Here is a 22685-nt window from a genome sequence, read left to right on the forward strand (position 1 = left end):
TTGCAATTCGATTTTAAAGGCTGCATTCTTTTTATGACATTAAGTTACACATTTAAGTTATGAATATGTGTTTGAATATATTTTTTTCGAGGGGAAATATGGGATTATCGGATTAAAATTATTTTAGTGAATATTTCGGTTTACTTTGTATTATGCATTGAACGTCCAATTATCAACCCTTCAACCATTTTTCCTTTTAACATAACGCTGTCGTTTACTCTTTCAGCGATCCTCCATTTTAGGCCAGTTAGTAAGAGATATTCTGCAATTTATTACATCATTCTGAAGAGCGATTCTGTGTGATACGAATTGCTAGTCGGTACTGCTTCATTAGAATAGGTTCGATATCCGCATAATCCCCGATTACATGGATTGAACCTCTTTATTAGGTAAGATATTAAGAGAACTGTGTTAGTGTTGAGATATAGATATTGACATTAAACGAAAGTAAGGAATATTGATGACAGATTATTTTAAGCTAAATATTGAAGATTTCTATTGTTATAAAAATATAATGCAACTTCAATTTATTTATTTTAATGATTATTTTCCTTTTTATAGAAAACTAGCAGAAAAACACAAGGCTCAGGATTGAATGAGTATAACTTTTTCTTTATAAAGTTTATAATACCATATTACTTTCTTTATATATACTGTCCATTCTCTTATTGTTTTTATAGCTTAAAATGTTAGAAAACTCTCTTAAATAGTGTATTATACACATAGTTTATATTTCGTTATAATCGGATACATATAATTATATATATTTATATATATATATATATATATAGAGAGAGAGAGAGAGAGAGAGAGAGAGTGAGACAGACAGGCAGACAGACAGACGGACAGACAGACAGACAGACATAGATAGATAGATAGATAGAATAATGTAACATTTTAAAGAGATTAGCCTTCCAATGGGTCATGAGAAATGGAGTAAAGTAGATATTCGATACATAGACGGTGACAGAGATTAGGGATTAAATCGATTACCTTCCCTTTGAAACTCTGTGATTTAAATACAGTTTAAATATAATAGCCGTGAAGGTTTAAGAAGAGTTATTCATTATTCTCGTCATGGTTAAATACAGAGATTAGTAGGCACCTAGATTATCTTCCTAGGTGAAATCTTCTGAGAATACACTTTTAGAAATTTATGAAGATTCTCTAATCTTTCTTCTATAGTAAACAGCCAATCACTACAAAATGCACTCATATATGTAAACATATATATGCATGTATCTATTTCTCTCTCGCTCTCTCTCTCTCTCTCTCTCTATATATATATATATGCATACATACATACATATATATACATACATACATATATATGTGTGTCTGTGTGTTATTTAATGGCAAAACAAGATTCATTTTGAATCAGTGTACTTTACACTAATAATTGCTGATAGATTCTTGTTTTATCTGATTTTCCTATCGTTTATTATTTTCTCAATAGTATCAGTTTATATTATTGGAAATAATATATCTTATACGACCACATCACCGTAACTGATCCGATAAACATCAACGATACAAGTTTAATTAAATTGCTCAAATAATCAACAAACGATATTCGTAAAGTAACTGTAGTCTGTGTAAACTTACAGAGTGGAAGGATAAAGTTTTCGCCCTAAAGAAAACAACACTACAGCTTTATTTTAAATATTTTATAAAAAATAATCAATTCAGGTTACTTAATTATGTATGAGAACTGACAGCTATTCAATGTAGCCGCCTTCAGTCTTAATCACCTGAACTGGGAGCATGACTTTTCCACAAGCGCCGGTAGGAGCGCGGCGAATACTCGGCGGATGGTGGCGATCAGGATGGCTTTGGTATTGTGGGAGGTCTCGTTAGCGATGTTCTCGACGTATGATTAAAAGAAAATAAGCCAACGGGTTCAGGTCAAGTAGTGGGATGTAAGTGAGAGAAAGGTACAAATTTATAGCCCGCTTTCCTAAGCAACGTCTGGATTTCTTTGGCTGTGGTTCGACGTTGAGTCCTATTTCCACACCCAGAGTCTGCCAGTGGCCATCTGAGTGCACCATGGGATCACTAAACTCTTCACCACATCCAAGTACACTGGTGTTGACTTTCAAACCGACTTTGAAGATGTGAGGTGTCACGATGAAGCCTTCAATTGAAACCACATTAAATACCATAACTGTAGCCGAAAACTTTGTTTTCATCACTCTGGTTCACGTCCGTGTCATTCGTGCTAATCCAGCGATGCATTTTGAGGATGCTTACAATGACCGTGTTGTCATAACTTAGAAATTTATGAAGATTCTCTAATCTTTCTTCTATAGTAAACAGCCAATCACTACAAAATGCACTCATATATGTAAACATATATATGCATGTATCTATTTCTCTCTCGCTCTCTCTCTCTCTCTCTCTCTATATATATATATATATATATATACATACATACATACATACATATATATACATACATACATATATATGTGTGTCTGTGTGTTATTTAATGGCAAAACAAAATTCATTTTGAATCAGTGTACTTTACACTAATAATTGCTGATAGATTCTTGTTTTATCTGATTTTCCTATCGTTTATTATTTTCTCAATAGTATCAGTTTATATTATTGGAAAATTGGTAGAGAGCATGAGTTGTACAGCGACACATGTCCGACCCGTTCGTTGAATATTATGTGATTTTCAGACATTATAGAAGACTCCTATCGCTTTTGGAATTTGGCCAACTGGTAGATGGTCTGCAACAAAAAAAAAACAACAAAAAAAAGAAAACCGGCTTTCATCAAACAGAAATGGACTCATGTCGTCTTTTCTAGGGTGACAATTGTATTATTCCACCCTGTATATAACAGACTGATCCTTGTCACATGGTAGAAATTAAATTGAAGGTACATAATTATATACAATTTTGGTAAATAATGAAATTACAAAATGTAATCAATAATAACTTCTGACTTAAAAATCCACAGCTAAATAATAAAATCAATTGCAGAGTGATCAATTAATGGAATTAATTCCGCCAATTTCGTAACAGTACAGCACAATCACGTTTACACACCGGTTCCCGCCAAATCACCGAAATTAAGCAACGTTAAGCCTGGCAATTAACAAATGGGTGACCGTTTAAGAAGACTAGGTGCGGTATTACCTTCTGGGAATGTTGTGCATGGGTCCAGCACCATCACCCTGAAGAAAAGATTCTTCGCTACAAAAGCATCTACAAAGATGTAGATGGCCTATGCCCCTCCAGGGGCCAAGGCTATGAATGAATGGAATTTCGTAACGACTTTAAAAAATTTACTTTTGTGTTTGCATTTTTCTGTACAAGCATTGATTCATGACAATCGGAGTTTTTATTCACAGAAGTAGCATAAAGATACATTTCGTGTAAAAGAAGCTGAATTATCTGAGTAAAGAGCGAAATCTATTTCGATTGGAAATTTTTAATGATGGATATCAATTTATTAATGTGTAGTTGCTTTTTAAGACCAGACGGTACTAAGGTATGAGGTTTAAAAGGATTGCTTATTGCCGAGATAAGAGGATGGACAAAGCAATTGTAATAGGTAAATTATCTAAGAGATCTAGATTATTCAAATAATCGGTTCATTAACAATTTGTTTACGTTATCCGTGAACGCGCTCATATTATAATCAGCTAGAAATCAGTTTCGCGATGTTTTGCTATACAGACAGGTTGTACTAGATAACGAAATTTGTTCAGAGAAGCTCCCTCTAGTAAAAAAAAAAACTGAGACGGAGAGGGAGGAAGAGAGATAGATAGATAGAGAGAGAGAGAGAGAGAGAGAGAGAGAGAGAAAGAAGGAAACAAACATGATTTGTTATTGTTATATAGAGGCGAGTTTTTGCTGTAAATGTTTTAGAAACTGAACACGATATCGGAGTTCGATCGAACACCCATTAATAGGAAACACCTAGGAACATCTCTATAATGTGGAGCAAGCTGCAGGGGTTAAGACATATCGTTCTTTACTCGGTTGCAAAACGGTTTTCTTTCTCTCAAGGCCAGAGAGAGAGAGAGAGAGAGAGAGAGAGAGAGAGAGAGAAAGAGAAGGACTAAGCGAGAGAAACTAGTAAAGGAAAGAGAGAGCGAGAGAGACAGACGGACAGACAGACAGAAACAGAGAAGGCTAGAGGATTGCGTAATGCGTAAAGTTCTGTTCAAAGCGATAAAATGATACAACTATTTTTCTATCAACTTTAGAAACCGCTTTTATATAAGGCTTCCATTCGTGTCTTGTTAAGACAAGAAAAGAACAATTCAAATAAAGTTCCCAGCACTGCTGATAGAATGGAGAGGCTTGGTTTTAAAAGTATCACATGGAATGAACCACTTTACCCCTACCAGCTCCATTTGGTGTAAGTCGGATGAGAGTGATATAGACGGATCTTTTTCATTAATAATATTCGCAATACTGCGATAGATAAGGTGCATTTAGATATATTGCCCTTAAAACGAAGACCCATTCGATCATTTCTCTGAACCTGAGTGATGACATAGTCAGCATGTAAACATGTCAACAGGACGGAATTCATGTTATTTATTATTTTGCTAAGATGGTTAACAACCTCTAAATTCATTGTTTTCCAAGGAATTTACTCACGACGCACAGGAGACTGTACTTAGACGCAGACGACTGATACCTTGTATTTTGAAATAATAAATCAAATCAACGGAATCTTTCAAGTTTTACTCATTTGAATAACTTTTAAGTGCTACTCTGAATTGCTGTCTTTCCAACCAATGTACTATTTTTTTTACGTTCAATTAAAGGAAGGGGGTTCGTGTATCATTTGCTCTGTCCCCACTAAAATCATTACATTTTTCCTTGAGGATAGTGTTATATGTGTTTGTGCTACATGATACCATCTTCCCAAACGGGACCTCGTCTTTTCTTTTTTGAGGAGGGTAGATGGTGTAGTGTAGTCCTTTTCTGCCACGGTACTATTTTCCAAAGCATTCCCGCCTATTTTTCTGAGGGTAGTGTAGTAACTCTCCCATTATTCTCTTTTTCACATTTCTCTTTCATTTCCCGTTTTGTTGTCTTTAATTATTTACACTATTCTAGTTTTCTAATCATATCTCTTATCATACGACCATTACTTACTTTCGTGATCCTTTCTCTCACTATAAAAAGCTTTCAGGTATAAACGAATTAATGCTATAATAAGCAAGATACAGTAATAACCATACTTCTAGTATTTGTGTTTATTTATATACGTTTAACTGTCCATGTATTTAAGTAAGTTTTAAATATATATAAAATGTAGCTCACAAATAAGGTTGCAATGTTTAACTAATTATTTAAGCGTACTGTGCAGAAACATATTAAGATGGTAGATATTTTCGAGGTGAACGGTCTGAGCGATGAGCAATCTCTATTATTTGAAAGCAACTGAAGATGTTGGCCATAAAACGGCACGTTTATTAACCAACTTCAATCAAATTCTACACCGACACGAAAGCGGGTTTCTTTTCAATGTTCCTCATTTCACGTTAGTCGAGCAAACGCATCGCGCTTGTATTGAAGGATGGAATCTCGTGTGATTTGAGAATACGGGTCTTCTATTTTTCCCATACACTTTCTATCTCTCAATTTCTCTCTCTCTCCCTCTCTCCTCTCTCTCTGTCTGTCTCTCTCTCCCTCTCCCCCTCTCTCTCTCTCTATATATATATATATATATATATATATATATAAAGATATACCTCGATCTCACTCTTTCTCTTTCTATCAGACAGAGATGCATTTCCGAGTTTTTATATGAGGTTCGTTTAATTGGATTTGTGTCTCTGCGTTGATCTCCCAGATTAGAAAGAAACCGCTCCTATTATAAAATAGGATGATATAAAAGCAGTTGACGAATGTTGTTGTTCCCATGGCGCCAGTAAGTTACGTGCATCGCAGACTCATTTTATTCGAACGTCGCTATCCCCGATAACGCCCTTGCCCTTTTTGTTATGTAGACATTGATATATATATATATATATATATATATATATATATATATATATATATATATATATATATATATACTATTTTGTATTTTATGCAAACAAATTCGCCAATAATTCAATAAATTGGCAAACGTCCTTTTAATAATTGGGTTCATTTTCGTGAATTTGTTGTATAAAAGCGAGGGTTGGATGAAAATTGAACGAGGATTTCTATTTTTGTGAATAAACCATTAAACTATTACGATTTCAATTGCAAGATGATAAATACACGATGGTAAAAATAATTTATATGGAATAAAACTGTGGTTCTATTTGATGTTGCTACTGTATCTGCATCTATGTATAATAAGAAAACATTAGTATTTCTTAATTTTATTTTAAAAAATACAATAGATCATCCGCAACCTATTTGAACTCTATTTGTTATATACAGTGTAAAATATATAAAATTTCAAAAATATTTCTATAATATTCAATATATATAACAACTGTTATTACAGTTTTAAGAAACTCTTTTAATGAAAAACACTTATTTTGTAAATTTATTTTAGTTCACAAATGTGTGAATATTATTTCTTTTCCTTGGCTCACAGATAACTAATAATTACAGATGTGCATCATGATGTAATAATAACGACTTCTCTTAGTTTCTTCCATTCTCTCTATTTTAATTAATTTAGATCATTCAATTCCTCTTTTTTTACATAAGCGTCACCACTTATCAAGGCCGATCGGTCACTCAAGGATAAGGGTTAAAGAGTGTAGAGTAGTCAAAAAGACAATATAGTAATCAATAGTAATAGAAGTTCGGTAAATTTGTTAACTTAAGTGGAACGGCTCATCAGAAACTTGTTCACGTTGGACTTGAAGACAACCATATTATAGACAGCTGGAAAGCAGGAAAACGGAAGACAATTCCACAGGCGTGCAGTTCTAAGAAAGAAGCTTTGATCATGGAATCTATGTTTAGGTTTAGGCACAGATAAAGAGTGGGGAAAATTATTGATAATGTTTTCAGCTAGTCTAGTGTTTCTTGTGAAAGTTTGGCGAGGGGGGCCATAGATTGAAGCTCAATCGAACACTTTCCATGAGAATAACAATAAAGCAGAGACAAACTCGCAACATCTCTTCTGTGAGATAGAGGTTGCAGCGAAGAGAAAAGGACATCTCCCACCAGGCCACGAAGTCTATTTTGAACCCTATCAAGGCAGGACAAATCTTTTCTAGCAGCTCCTGCCCATATGTGGCAACATTGCTATTAATTTATACAATTTAAACTTTTCATCATCATCTAAAAGTTTTCAGGTGAAGATGTGATAAAGTGTGCCCAGCGACAGTAACAGTACCAATGTCTCGACGAAAAGAAAAGCGTAGATAACGGTTAATAAAATAGATTGATTGTCAGTTGAATGATGCCAAAAATATGAATGTAAATGGCGAATTAAAAAAAAAACATAGATTACTTTTCAAGATTGTTCATGGAAATTATTTGTTTACATTATATTTGAAAACAAGGTTGTACTCTGCAAGATGGCAATCCCGTTTCGAAATTATTGTATAACTATTGATAAAGTTCTTGTATGTGCAAATGTAGAATACATCATGGAGCTAAACACCTTTGCCGCACAGAATTCCGATAACTTTTGGGCAAGACGTAGCACTTGCTGATATTTGACAAGGTTCCAAGAAGAAAGAGCTCGTTGACTCTATATCGCTATCTTTTAATAATGATATCACAAACATAATATTTATTATGTACCAGCATGGAAGCAGTAAGGCTAAAAAATTATCACTAGAATGTTCATATCAGTGCGCAATCTGGTCCAACAAGGGGTAGTAGTATATTCCAAAAAGTATTAGAGAAAGACAGGTACCGCGTTTTATGCGGAAAAGTGATTGTAGAGAAAAGAGGACATGCCCGTTTACTTAGCTATACGAGTAAATTTTGTACTTTGTCAAGACAAGAATGTATACTATGAATACTATGAGCTGTACCTCATCAGAGATGATGCTGATGAGCTCATCAAGGTTTATTTTGCATCATATCGAGAAAACCCTCTCCTAGAGAATTAGAATATTTACATTAAAATGACTTTGTGAATAACTTTGTCTTCGTTGAGAGAAAATATCTCCACTAAGATGATCCCTGGTTTATTTATTTTTGGATACAATGGATAGAAATAATATATCATTAAATGCAAAGAACATGATTATGAAATTTTTACGATCGGTATCGTATGTACAGCATTACTTGATGCATAACATGATGAGTGTAACGATATGAGAAAATAAAACGAAAATGGATAAAAGAAATAAATGGAAAGGGGATGGAATAACTCATCTCAGGACACAGGTGAACATATGAAATAATAAGACAAACGCAAACTGAAATTTTATAGATTTTTATTTAATGATAAAACTAGTATTAGCTAAGGAAGGGGGAAGTCGAGAAAATAAAAAAAAATGCACGTGGAATAAAATAAAAAAAAATGAAGAAATTATTGGGAAGGGAATCCTGATTTAAAAAAAAACCTAATTGAGTCGAGCATTATTCGAACTTCATAACACAAAATAAACTATTCACTGTATAAGGTTCAATCGTCAACGTGGAATAGTATAATAATATTAAAAGAAAACAGATTTTTTTATATCACCAATACTTTACGAACCCTTAAATAATAGAGTAATGATATAAAAAATGATAATGTGATATCACCAGTACATTATCAAATAATTTTAATAAATATTCGACTTATAGTTATGAGTGTCGGCCATTCTTATAATGCAAAAGTGATGCAAATTGGATTATAAAATAAATAATATATAATGTAGTGAAAATAAAATTATCCACAGCATAGACACAGCACTCTCTCTCGACATTAGCGCACAAGTACATGTATTTGGTGACTTTAATGTCCATCAGAAAAACTGGCTTTGATTCTCTACTCACACAGATGCAGCGGGAAGCACAACACATAGCTTCTCTATATCTCACTCCCTATCACAAATTGTTACTTTTCTAACCCGTTTACCTGACCAGGAAGAACAACACACATCACTTTTAGATCTGTTTTTGACCACAGTTCCTGATGATTGTATAACGAATGCCGACAGCCCACTTGGGAACGCTGATCATGCAGTGATAATGGTTGAAAACCCCCTAAACTCTAGTGCCAAAACTGAAGAGCCAGTGCTCAAAACAACGAGATGTTATAAAAACGCTGACTGGGAAGTCATCAGAGATCTTATCAGATTGCCCCATGAGGAAATATTTTTCTCTTCCTGCTGTGCAACCGAGACCGCTGAATGGTTCAAAATTGCAATCGAAGAGCATGTTCCCATGCGGAAATTTTATAGCAAGCCCTACTCTCCCCAATGGTTTACTTCGACTTATGCAACTGCCATTGCTCAAAGGCAGCATGCATACCGCAGATTTAACTGACATAAGTCCAGTTCAAACAGACAGAAGTACATAGAAGCTAGAAGTAACGTTAAGAAAGAAATAGCGACAGCTAAGAGAGAATTTATGGAAACCACTAAAAACGCATCGAAGCACAAAAACTAGGAACTCGTGACTTCTGCAAAATCTAAAACAGTGTAGTAAATAATGGACAATCAACAATTCCCCCACTAACCAACAATCACGAGGTTGTTTCCTCAGCAACCGAAAAGGCTAACATGCTAGCCAGTCGGTTTGCCTCAAACTCCACACTGGACCCTTCCAACCACCCTCTACCTGAATTTCCTATGCGAACAGACGCCACGCTAGACGATCTGAAAATCACCCCTGCTCAGGTGCAGGCTATCATAAAAAACCTTGACACTTCAAAAGCATGTGGACCCGATCTCATCCCAGCTGTGCTATTAAAAACGTGCTCAGCCGAAGTAGCTCCAGTTCTTTCCAAACTCTACAACAAATGCCTTAATATATCTTGCTTTCCGGGTTGTTGGAAAACTGCTTTTGTTGTACCGGTATTCAAGAATTCTGTCGGAAGAACTCACCCATTAAATTATCACCCCATTAGCCTCCTCCCACTTTTTGCCAAAATATTTGAGACCTTAATTAACCATGCTCTAGTCCATCGCCTTACAGATGCTAAGCTTCTGACTGACCAACAATATGGATTTAGACAAGCCCGTTCCACAGTAGACATCCTTACTGTAATCTCTGAACGTATATACCATTCGATGGAAAAAGCGGGGGAGGGCAAAGCGGTAGCTCTAGATATATCTAAGGTTTTTGACAGGGTATGACATGAAGGTCTCCTCAGGAAGATTAGATCATACGGTATCACTGGTAGAATACTTAACATAATTAAATCCTTCATAGATAAGAGAAAATTCCAGGTTGTCCTTGACGGTCGTACATCAAAACAATATGATATAAATGCGGGAGTGCCCCAGGGGTCTATCCTTGGACCTCTACTGTTCCTGATATTCATAAATGACTTCCCGGACAAAATTTCCTCTGAGATGGGTATATATGCTGATGACACCACACTCTATAACAGGCAGGTCAGGAAAACAAATGAACACGTATCTAAACAAATGGCAGAGCCACAAGAGGATGACCTCCACTCTGTAGTGGAATGGGGACAAAAATGGATAGTCACGTTCAATGCCGCCAAGACTAAACTAGTTTCATTCAATAATTACAACAAACCTTTTTTACCACCTATAGCAATGGCCAACGACTCTTTATCTGAGAGTACATCTTTCAAGCTCCTAGGCCTAACGTTCACAGGAAACATGAGTTGGAACAATTACATCGAGGGCATTGCCAGGGCCGCTGCAAGGAAGGTGGGCTCTCTCTACCGTGCTAGAAAACTACTAACACCCGAAAGTATCCTGTACCTCTATAAGGCCACCATTCGCCCATGTATGGAGTATTGCTGTCATATTTGAGCTGGTGCATCGGCTACTAGTTTCTCGCTCATTGACAAGGTTCAAAAGAGAGTCACTAATCTGATAGGCCCTGAACTGGCATCTAAGCTTCAGCCTCTGTCCCATCGATGAAACGTTCCATCCCTCTGTCTGTTCTACAAGTATTTTAATGGTGAATGCTCTGACGAACTGCAAGCACTTGTGCCCCCCGACGTGAACACCCTCGACAGACCCGACAGGCTGCAAAATCCCACCCCACACTGTAGAGATCCCTAGATGTAAAAGATCTTTCTACTCCAGTAGTTTCTTCCCCAGAACCGCTAAACTTTGGAATTCCATTCCAGGTCCCTGCTTCCCCAACTCTACTGACGTGCAGAAGTTCAAGTGCAACGTGAACCAACATCTTGCTGCACAAATCCCTACATTGTACCCAAGTAGTTGTTGCCCCTGATAGTAGCCCCCTACACCAAAGTGGTAATGTGCCTTGTTTAGGGTGAAAATGTAATAATAATAAAAAAATTGCGTATATTACAATGTTACATATTGTCATTAGCAAGTAAGAGATCTAGTTTGGATTTTGGCAAGAGTTGCACTGAGTACATGTCATAATCACACGAAACTTGCAAAACAGGATCGTTCCCATATAAAAATAACAGATGCGTGACATGTAAGCGAGAGGTCAGATGCCGAATGACTTCAGGTTTTAATGGTTGAGAAAGCAAGTAAAGATTTAAATGTCTGTTGACAGGATACATTGAATACTGCGAGTGTCATCCAGAAACAGTAATAAAAGAGTGCAATTATCACAGTAACACAGGAAGCACACACGGACACAGTAGAATCGATCGCACAGTTTTATTAATATAGATATTATATTGATGAAAAATGAATCAATCCGACGTCGGACCGTGCTTGAAGTGATAAAATGCTTAGATTTTATTCATCCACTCAGAGATGCGTTTAATTAGAGCCAACCAGAAAACGGAAATAAATCTTTGTGAAAAATTAAAAGTCTAGTTCATAATACGATAGCGATCAAGTCGAGAAGCGCAATAAACGCGTATCGCATCGCAGCGACGATCGGTGACTGCCAATTAACGGAATTCAAAAAGTGGATTTTTCAGTACGTGCCATTTTAAGAATTTTTTCTAACATGATTATTTACTTTAAATTTGTTTGATTCTTTTAACTCGGAACTTGCAGATCGATAATACAATGTGCGTAGATTTTGTGAAGAGGTTAAAATGGCAGTAATTATGTAAGGATATTGCATTGCTGTTAAATGTCGATGTAAAACTAAAGAATCTTTGTAAAAATATATATATATATATATATATATACAGATATATAAATGTATGTATATATATATGCATGTATATTGATAGTGAAAAGAAAAGTTTTATCATGATTATGCACGTATATTTACACACATATCTACATACGTATATACCGCCACCTCAAGTCATATATTTTGTTTGCCTGTTTCTTTATCGCACTTTTTCTTTTCTTTCTTTTTCACTTATCATTACACACACACACACATATATATATATATATATATATATATATATATATATATATATATATATATATATATATGTATTTTCGGTTGTAGCATTACGTGGGAAGAGTTTAAAATCTAACCCTATGAAAGGTTTCTTTTTAAAGATTTGCAAGTGGTTTTACATTTTTAATCAGGAGTGTATATAATAAAAACTATATCATAAATTAATTGTCCTGGTTAGCATATGTATATAGTAAACATGATGGTCTTTTACGTTAACTTACTTATGTTTCAATTTAAGAGACGTCTGTTATCCTGCTGTTACATCTAAATAGATATATTATTAGGATTGTTCACACTACTGTTCTTATTTTGGGTGTTATTTGCACAACGTTTTGGTCGATGTAATCTCCAACCATCTACAGGGTACCTTGATGATAACATTCATTAATAAATGATGGAAACACTGTTGTCTTTTCATTTTTCCGACGAACCATAGTCGTTAGAATCCAAAATGTATATTGTGATTACGAAATAAAAGGATTGTCGGGTTATTTCTCTTTTCGTATCAATTCGAGTCAGGTCTAATTCCATATAGTATTTCTGAATTTTACAATGAGGATTGATAATATGTATAACTTTTGGATTTTTTCACTATTGATCTCATTTTCACTGGTATACTTACGATGCTTCGACTAATGTAAGTATAGACATCTTTCAGATGTAGATTACCAATTGCTCCTTATTGTGAATATTGGAACGAACGTTTTTGCTCATTTTCGACAAACCATAGTCGTTAAAAATTAAAATGTATGATGTGCTTAGAAAATGGAATGAGTAGTCGAGTCATTTCTATTTTCGTACCAATTTGTTTCCGATTTGATATAGCATCATTTATATATATATATATTGTTTATATATATATACAATATATTGTATATATATATACTATGTATTGTTTATATATATTATTTATATATATACTATATATTGTTTATATATATATATATATATATATATACATACTATTTTTCACAGAATAAAATAATTTCCACTGTTGCCTAGCTGGAGTCTGTACATACGCGTGTTTTGTATGCAAGTGAATTTTGTATCATTTAGTAGTTACTAGCGGGGGGTACGCGGCGTTGCCCGGGTGTTTAGAGGTGTGTGTATGCTCGGGGGGGGGGGGGTAAATCAAAACATACGAATAAGCGAAGTAAATATTTTTAAATATTAAATATTAAATTATTAAATATTTTTTATTTGTTTAAATATTATATATATAAAAAATGTTAAAACTTTAAAAAATCGGAAAAAAAATACAAAAAAACTTACGTAAGGCAAACGAACGATGTTAAATGTAAAAATCAGAGAAAAAAAGAAAACGCGAATGTGATGAAAAAAAAAGAAAAAGGAAGTTAAAACTTAACCAAAAAAAACATAGAATGTGAAAAACGGTTTAAATAACCCTGTTTCAATATTAAAATTTAAAATATCGAAAAAAAAGTTAAAAAAAGACACTTCACACCATGAGCTTACAACCTTTAGATAATGACACCGACCTCTATTCTAGCGGGGGGGGCCCGGCGTTGCCCGCGTGTTTGGAGGTGTGTGTGGTTTTGGGTAAATAAAAACTTCGAGGGGGGGGGTTAAAATAAAAAAAGAGTTTTGGTAGGTGAGTATGAGGATCGAACCTGAACCCTTGAGGCAAAAGTGGAAATTAAAGTGTGAAAAAACAAGTGCGACGTTAACCGTTGAGTCACCACGACATACTAACGGAGACACATTTGAATTTATTTAATTACTTAGATTTGGCAGGTGCACGTTTTAATGACTTAATTAGGTCAACTTTGACTGCTGGGTATTTCATTTACTGCGAGAACGCCTTTTTTCCCCCATGATGTTTTTTTTTGGGGGGGGGCAGCTCCCCCTGTCCAATTTGAATAGCAATTGTCTAATATAAGGAAAATATTTCCACAGTCATCAAATTTATATAGTTTATCGTCGTCAAAATTTACATTTTTAAATCAGAAATTTGGAAAAGTAAAAAAGATTAAACAACAAACTTAGGCAGAAGGCCCTATAAGAAATTGGGGTGTAAGGGTGCAGGGTCTTTGTAACTAACGATAATTACAATTGATTTGAAAGAATACTCTTGACTGGCAACATTCACCATAATACCTCAATCACTCAGTGGAGTTTATAATACTTAATATCCCCATCGTTTTTGCCCAAAAGATAACTAAATAAACAAAACATTGGATCGTTGTAAAGGTATTTTCGTGTTTGTGTACGCATTTTTCAAAAAGTTCTTGAAAATTATATGTATGTATGTACAAAACAGAGATCGTGGTAGGAGGAGGAAAAACTAGAAAATGTTAATTGTTCGTGAAGGTAGGATTTTCAAACCAAATATAATGCCTACTGGGGTGTATTAGTAAGTTTGCCCGCCCTTACCACATCTAAGAAATAGATCACCCACTGTTTTTCGGGGAACCGAAAACAAGCAGATGATCCCTATATGGGATTGGGGAGATGCTTACTGAGATCAGGCAGGAAATAATGTGGAGGAGGAGGGGGAAAGGTGACCTCCGAGTCTCCAGGGAGGGGGGAGGGAGTGAATCGGATAAAAACAAAAAAAGGTGTAATGTGGGGGGATTGACTCAGAGATACTCTAGTACCAGAAAAATAAAGCAGGGATGGGATCTCATTTTTCCACCAGTGAGGAGTCTTTTTAAAATAACCTAAGCTAGTCTAGCGGAGTGGGTGCCGAAAGACCCAGGACCGCATGTGCCATGTCTCATGGAGGAAACACGAATTCAAACCTAGCTCCTCGACGGATGCACAAGCTAGCGTTGTGCACCCACCTCTTGTTAAATTCCACTCCAGGCAACCTCCTCCAATTGCATCTGATCTTTACTTTAAGCAGATGTTTAAAGTAAACGATTAGATCCCGATCTGAAAATGATGTCCCTTCGTGGACCAACTTGAGGTGCGTGATCCAGATCACCATGCGCGCCACTGCCAGTATCGACAGGAAAACCATTCTTTCCTCCCTGGGGAACGGCTGCTCCATGTTGTACGTGGAGATCAAGCGGGCACTCGGCAACGATGCGAGCCGTTACCTCTCCGATGGACTCCAGTAGAGCCTGGATCCGGCTGCAACGAAAAAATGCATGCTCGACCGATTCGAGCTTGTGTTCGTCGCAGCGTGGGCACCAGGCCCTCGTTTTTTCTTTGTACAGGCAGAATTCGTCGAAGAGGGGCAGTGCTTTTCGGACCAGTCGCCAGGTCAGGGAAAATTCCGAGTTTGTGAGAAAATCCCGTCCCGGCTCCCAACTCTATTGAGAGCGGATAATTTCCATCGACCAACGTAACCGCTTACTAAGAGGATCCTTCACGATGCCCTTCACTAACTCCCGATATAATCTCTTCCTAGGCTACTCGAGGACACTGGTCCCCGGAAAAGCTCTAAGTGCAGTCAGGCATTCGGCAAAGAACTTGGACTCCCCCTTGGTATACGATGACCTTCTACCGAGGGGTCGGGTTTGAGATTAGGAAACGAGTTCTCAGGGACCTAAGAAGCGTTCTCCTCTAGCGAACCACCCAGGAAAGCCAATCTCTCGGCATTTCTATGACACAAGAGACTGGGCTGACCCAGGCCTCCCTCGCTCGGACTCTGGACACAGACCTCTCTGCACACATAATGCTTACCCTCGTCCCACAGCAATGAGTCGAGGCGCTTTTGTAAGCGGTTTTGTCGTTGTGCAGGGATAGGAAGTACAGACAATCGGTAAAGGATAAGCGTGAAGCACACGCCCCTGCCCGATCCTTCAATGATAATTTCCTTCGAATCCAAGTCTTGACCGAAGATTTGACCTTGCCATGTACTTCCAACCAATCTTTTCGAGCCCCAGTACAAACCAGACACCGAGAATACGGACCGGTCCATCAGTCAAGCTGAAGATGCCTAGAAGCCAGCTTACCCCGCTCCAGGCTCCCAACCGTAGGCCGACAGACTTGCTGCGGTTTAAGACGGCCCCTGTGACTTCTTCGTATCGAGAGAGCGCCTCGACCACCGCTTGAACGTTCGTGGGGCAAGATACGAACACGGTGACGTCATCGGTGAACGTGGAAACCCTGGCTCGTGTGCCTCCAGGTAAAGCAATTCCACGCAGGACTGGTATAGCCGCCTCGTCCCTTAACTTGCGAAGGAGGAGTTCCAACGCCAGGACGTACAAGAGAGGCGACAGCGGACAACCCTGACGCACCGACCGGGAGACAGTGAATGACTCCGACAGCCTACCATTGATTTGTACCGCTACCGTCGGCCTATCATGCAGGACAAAGATCTACTTGCGGAAGTCCGGATTAAGTCCGGCGGCCTCTAGCACAGACCCCAGGAACCGATGGTCGACCCTATCGAACGCCTTGGACTGATCCAAACTGATAAGCGCGGCTTCGGTGTCGTCTTATATTCCCTCTATGATCAAGCGGATCAAATGAAGATTGTCTTGAATCGATCTTTACAGCATAGCTCTGGTCCGATTCGATCAAATCAGTGATGACAACCTGCAAGTGATTCGCAAGAATCTTTGCCAAAATCTTTAACTGTGTGTTTAGTAGAGTCAAGGGTCTAAAGTCATCAACATTTTCCACCCCACCATGCAGTTTACCTTTCCTTAGCAATGTGATCACTCCCTTGGTCACCTGTCCAGGGATGGAACTCTGAGCAAACCAATGGTTGAACACATCCTTCAGAATAGGGACCAACATGGGCGAAAGCCTCAAGTAAAAATCGTAGGGCAAACCATCAAGCCCCGGGGGCTTGTTATAGCCGACCTGCTTCAATGCAGTATGACCTCATGTTCCGTAACAAGACCATCACAGCTAGCCGCTCGAGCCGCCGTAAGGCGGGCCGAGTCAGCCAAATAACTGCCAAACTCTTCGACCCTGAGTCTGGGTAGTTGGGTGAAGCGCCCCGATAGATGCCCCCGAAACCCCTCGCAGATCTCCCGAGTCGACACGAGGGCGTGTCCTTCCATGTTATGTACTTTCCGAATGTATCCGTCCGAACAACGCCTTAGAGTAGTCTTACGGTCAACAGCGTCAACGTTCACAGCTTCGTTAGAGGCTTTCATTAACCTAGCCCTAATTACCTGACCTTCATACCGCTCGCTAGCCAAGCGACTGAGGTCTTGTCTTGCTAGTGCTATCTTTAGGGGACCCCCCCTCCACCGCCCGAGTCAGCTTATCCTCTATGCGCTTCTTGGTCTTAGCCTTATCTAACGCGAGGCGTTGGCTGTATTCGACCCAGAAGCGCCTAATTTTGGCCTTAAGACTAACCCACCACTTACTCCTTGTAACCGCCCCCACTAAAGCCCGCTGAATTGATTCGGTAACCTTCAACCGGTAGTTCTCCAGCTCCAACAAGGTGCTGTTGAACTTCCAGTATCCGGCTAGTTTAGGCTTAGCATTTAAGTTAAAACCATTGATCACAGCTTATTGCTTTCGGATATTTCCGGCGATCGCCACCGGAAAAATACCGCCAGAATTAGTGTTGCTTTTATTATACGAAAAAGCCTAATCCACATGCGACGAGCGACAACTGATGAATCGAGCAAATTAAATAGACAGGCGAGTTCCGTTGTTAACTCGGAGGTAATATGATTTATATGTGATATAAAACGTTTTAAGAAGTTGTGAGCCGACCGAACGCTTCTCTGAAAAAAGCCTTTCTTGGACATACACAAAAAGCGAACATACATACACACATCTTCGCTTTTATATATATAGATTAGCGGGGGTACCTGGCGTTGCCCGGGTTTTTAGAGGTGTGTGTGCTCGGGCGGGGAGGGGGCAATCAAAACATAAGAATAAGCGAAGTAAATATTTTTAAATATTAAAATGTTAAAACTTAAAAAAATCGAAAAAAAACCCACCCAAATAACCTAACGTAAGGCAAACGAACGATGTTAAATGTAAAAATGGGGAAAAAACAAAAAAAAAACACAAAAAAACACAAATGTGATGGAAAAAGAAAACAGAAAAAGGAAGTTAAAATTTTTTCAAAAATCTGAAAAATACCCCCCCCAAAAAAAAAACACTGACTTAAATAACCCTGTTTCAATATTAAAATTTAAAAAATCGAAAAAGAAAGACATCTCACACCACGATTCGGACCCAAAACCTTTAGGTACTGAGTCCGCCCTCTAAGCAACTGAGCTAAGACGACGTCGACGTAATTGGGTCGGTTTTTTTAATATTTAAACTAAATCATGTTCCGACGTCATTTTCACATGCGTAGAAGCGAACTTGTCATGAGAGGACGGGTTTTGCTGACCCTCCCTGTAGAAAACTGATGATTTTAGGGTGAAGAAATTAATGTTTCTGTCCAATTTTTCGATATTTGTCGGGCAAGAGTTGGAACTTTAAAACGATACCAATCTTCTGAAAATCTGTGACCCGTGTCGAAAGTTTTTGCGAGACATAGAAACACAGATACATACATACAAACACACATTTTCGCTTATATATATATATATATATATATATATATATATATGTATATATATATATATATATATATATATATAATGCTCATTTTTTCTTTGTACGTACCATTCGTGTCTCTCTTTTTAATAAACGTCTAGGTTGTATTAATAATCTAAAGTGGATATGTTTTATACTTGTTATTTCTACATAGGAGTCACCACTTGTGAAGGCCCGGGAGCCACTCACGGATAAGGGTTAATGAGTGTACAGTAGGCAATGGGATAATATCTTAGTAGTCGTTAGTAGTGGAAATTTGGTAAATTGGATTACTTAAGGGTATAGCTCAACAAGAAATTGTTCACCATATTGTAGTCAGTTGGAATGCAGGAAAACGGTACAGAGTTCCACAGGCTTGCAGTTGTAAGAAAGAAGCTTTGTTCATGAAATCTTCTGTTAGGTGTAGACACAAAAAAAGAGCGAGGGAAATTATTGATAGTGGTTTTAGCTAGACGAGTGTTTTTCGTGAAAGTTTGACGAGGGAGAACCATCAATTGGAGCTCAGACGAGAACTTGTCATGAAAATAACGATAAAGCAGAGACAGGCTCGCAAAGTCTCTTCTGTGGAAAAGAAGTTAGAGGAAAAGAAAGGGGTATCCACCACTATACTATGAAGTCTATTTTGAACTCAGTGCAGGATAAGCTGCTTCTAGCAACCCATAATCAGATGTGGCAACAGTGCTTCATCATTGGACCTACCTGGCTTTTATATAGGTAGAGAATTGCATCAGCAGTGAAATATCTATTGGAGCGGTAGAAGAATCCCTCCAGTTTACGAGCGACCTTGGCAACTGATTTGAGGTATGTGCTCCATTTCAGATCAGGAGGAAAGGTAAAGCCCAGAAGCTTTTCAAAACATGGAGGCTCCCCAAGAAAAGAGCCATTGATTTGAATTGATGCCAGATAGGGTTCAGAGCGGTGATAATGTTGAAATAAGAGCTAGGTTTTAGATGCAGTAAAATTAATCACCTAGGACGTGCTCAAGATCAGAGGAGAGGATGTCAGAGAAAACTTGGTCATTTACGGCTATTGATGTGTTGCCATAAATGGTTATGTTGTCAGCATAAATGTCTACGAATGATCTTAGAACGGTATTTGGAAAATCATTGATATGGACATGGTCCTTGAGGGACTCCAGGATTAATACTGTGAACTTTTGTATTTCTGCCCATTAACACCTACTCTTAGGAACCTATCAGAAATTATTTAATAATTGAGAAAACATATTCAGCTATACCGTAGCTGGATATCTCGTGAAGTACATCTTTATTCCATACCTTATCAAAAGCCTTTAATATGTCAAGAGCAATTGCCCTAGAAAGGAGGCCTCTATCAAGCAGTTTACTAATCCTATAAGTTATAACCGTTATTTACTTATTTTCATAGAAAATCTCCATGTAAATGACGTGTCATGTTCATACTTCGGGAGGCGGGTGTATATACATATTCAGTTACACAGTTAACAAATATACCTTCACTATTGTTATTTTTTCGGCGATTGTTTTTTTTCGTGAAGTTCTGTAATCGAAAAGCCATTCCTTTAAAGGAAACCCAATTATATGTTTATACGAGGGGCGTGCAATAAGTAATGCTCCTGACCCACTTTCAGTTGTCTGATCTAGATGAAATTTTGCACATGCAATGATTTATATCTCTACGGATTATATGGTAAATTACAGCTCTGAACTAATTGTTGTTTCTGTTTTAGATGTGTTTGAACTGAGTCAGGTGTGAAAAAGAGCCTGTTGAATGTCGAGCAGTGATCCGGTTTTTGTATTTGCAAGGACGCACACCGCAGGAGAGTTTTGATGAAATGAAAGAAACTAATGGTTATAATGCCCCATCATATGACCTTGTAAAACGCTGGCATCGTGAATTCAAACATGGCTGGAAGTCTGTGGAAACAGCTCCCAGACCTGGTCGCCACCCTTTTGCCATTGATGAGGCATCTGTCCGTCAAGTTGAGGTTGTCATTTTGGAAGATCGGCGTATTACTATTCCCCAAATAGCCCAAGATGTCAAGATTAGTACAGGGTCTGAGGAAACCATCATTCATGACCATTTGCATATGCATAAGGTGTCTGCCAGATGGATTCTCAGGTTACTCACACCATTCCAGAAACAAGAACGCGTCGAGTGCTCGAGGATGAATTTGGAGATGTGCCAAGAAGATGAGTCAAAGTTTTTCAAAAGACTGATTACACAAGATGAAACCTGGTTCCATCACTACGATCCAGAGACGAAAGCCCAGTCAATACAATCGAAGCACTTGGACTCACCACGTCCAAGAAGGCAAGGGTGCACCCCTCTGCTGGCAAGATCATGCTCACAGTCTTCTGGGACCAGGACGGAGTAGTGATGACAAATTTTCTGGCAAACGGTACCACAATTACAGGAGCCTATTATGCTTAACTTTTGAGGAAATTAAGGGAAGCTATCAAAATCAAGAGGCGGGGCAAGATCAGCAAAAGCTCCCTCCTCTTGCAGGACAATGCTGCGATCCAGAACTCGCATGTCGCCAGATCATAAGCACGGGTGTCTGGTTATCAAATCCTACCCCATCCTCCCTACTCTCCTGACCTTGCTCCCTTTGACTTTCACCTCTTCCCAGCCATGAAGTTGTTTTTGAAAGGAAAGCGTTTCCAAGATGATGCAGCCTTGATTTCTGAAGTCACATCGTGGTTGGAGGACCAACCTGGGGTGTTCTACAAAAAACGGTCTCCAGAGCTGCCTCAAACGATGGGATAAATGCATAACTCTGTGTGGTTCCTATGTAGAGAAAGACTAACAACTGTGCTAAGTTTCGTTGCCCTAGTGCTATGGGAAGTGAGTCAGGGGCATCACTTATTGCGTATGGCTTTATTCGTTTTTTTTTTTTGGATAATCCCTTTCCGCTACATTTTTCTGGTATGTTCACCGGAATGCTTCCGTGGACCTCCTCGTCCATTCGCTCCAACTGGTTATCTCGAAACTCTCTGAATAATTAACTGATTACGTGTATTTCTTAACTATCTCGTTACGTCATTTACTCAATGTGATCAAAAACACAAATCTGATGATCCAGCTTGTCACGTATTTTGTTTTATGTTAGTTAACATTCTATGCACCAAGTTTACATTTTTGGAAACTATTTTAACGTAAACAATTTGATCTTTAATTACTTATGTAGCTTTGATAACATTTTTTCTGGTATGCAAACAGTCTTTTGTTTGTTTTCAAGATATTTATAACCTAAACACTGACATTCGTCAGTTGCAGCAGGATAACCTGTATTTTCGAACTAATAACATGACACTTCAAGATTGGAATGTCCCATTGTGAACAGGGAGATAGCTCGTCAGCTCAATTTCGTTTTACAAATTTTGTTGCAGATATGGTATCAAAACAGATGGCTTTTGTTTGTATATGGATATAGTCGACTCATGTTGCTTAAAACGTAGGTGATTGCCATTATGAAATCTTATATGACTGACTAGTTGAAATCTTCATATGCAGGCGTTACCAAATGAAAAAATTCGAACCTAATCAACCATGGAAGCATCTTATAGGATGTGGTTACATATTCGAAACGATTAACTTCAAATTAAACCATTTCGCGCTTGAGTGATACAATCTTATTCCACACTTAGACGTAAGAGAACAAAGAACCGCATAATTATCGTACAAAGCCTCATATAAAGATTTAAGGCTGCACATAGAAATTCCATTTCAAATTTAAACGTGATAAAATAGCGGTTTACGAGAGACGTCCAATAACTCCTCTGATGTATT

The sequence above is a fragment of the Euprymna scolopes genome, chromosome 13 (genome assembly GCF_053919585.1).
Source record: "Euprymna scolopes isolate OS-2025 chromosome 13, ASM5391958v1, whole genome shotgun sequence".
Taxonomy (NCBI): Eukaryota; Metazoa; Mollusca; class Cephalopoda; order Sepiida; family Sepiolidae; genus Euprymna; species Euprymna scolopes.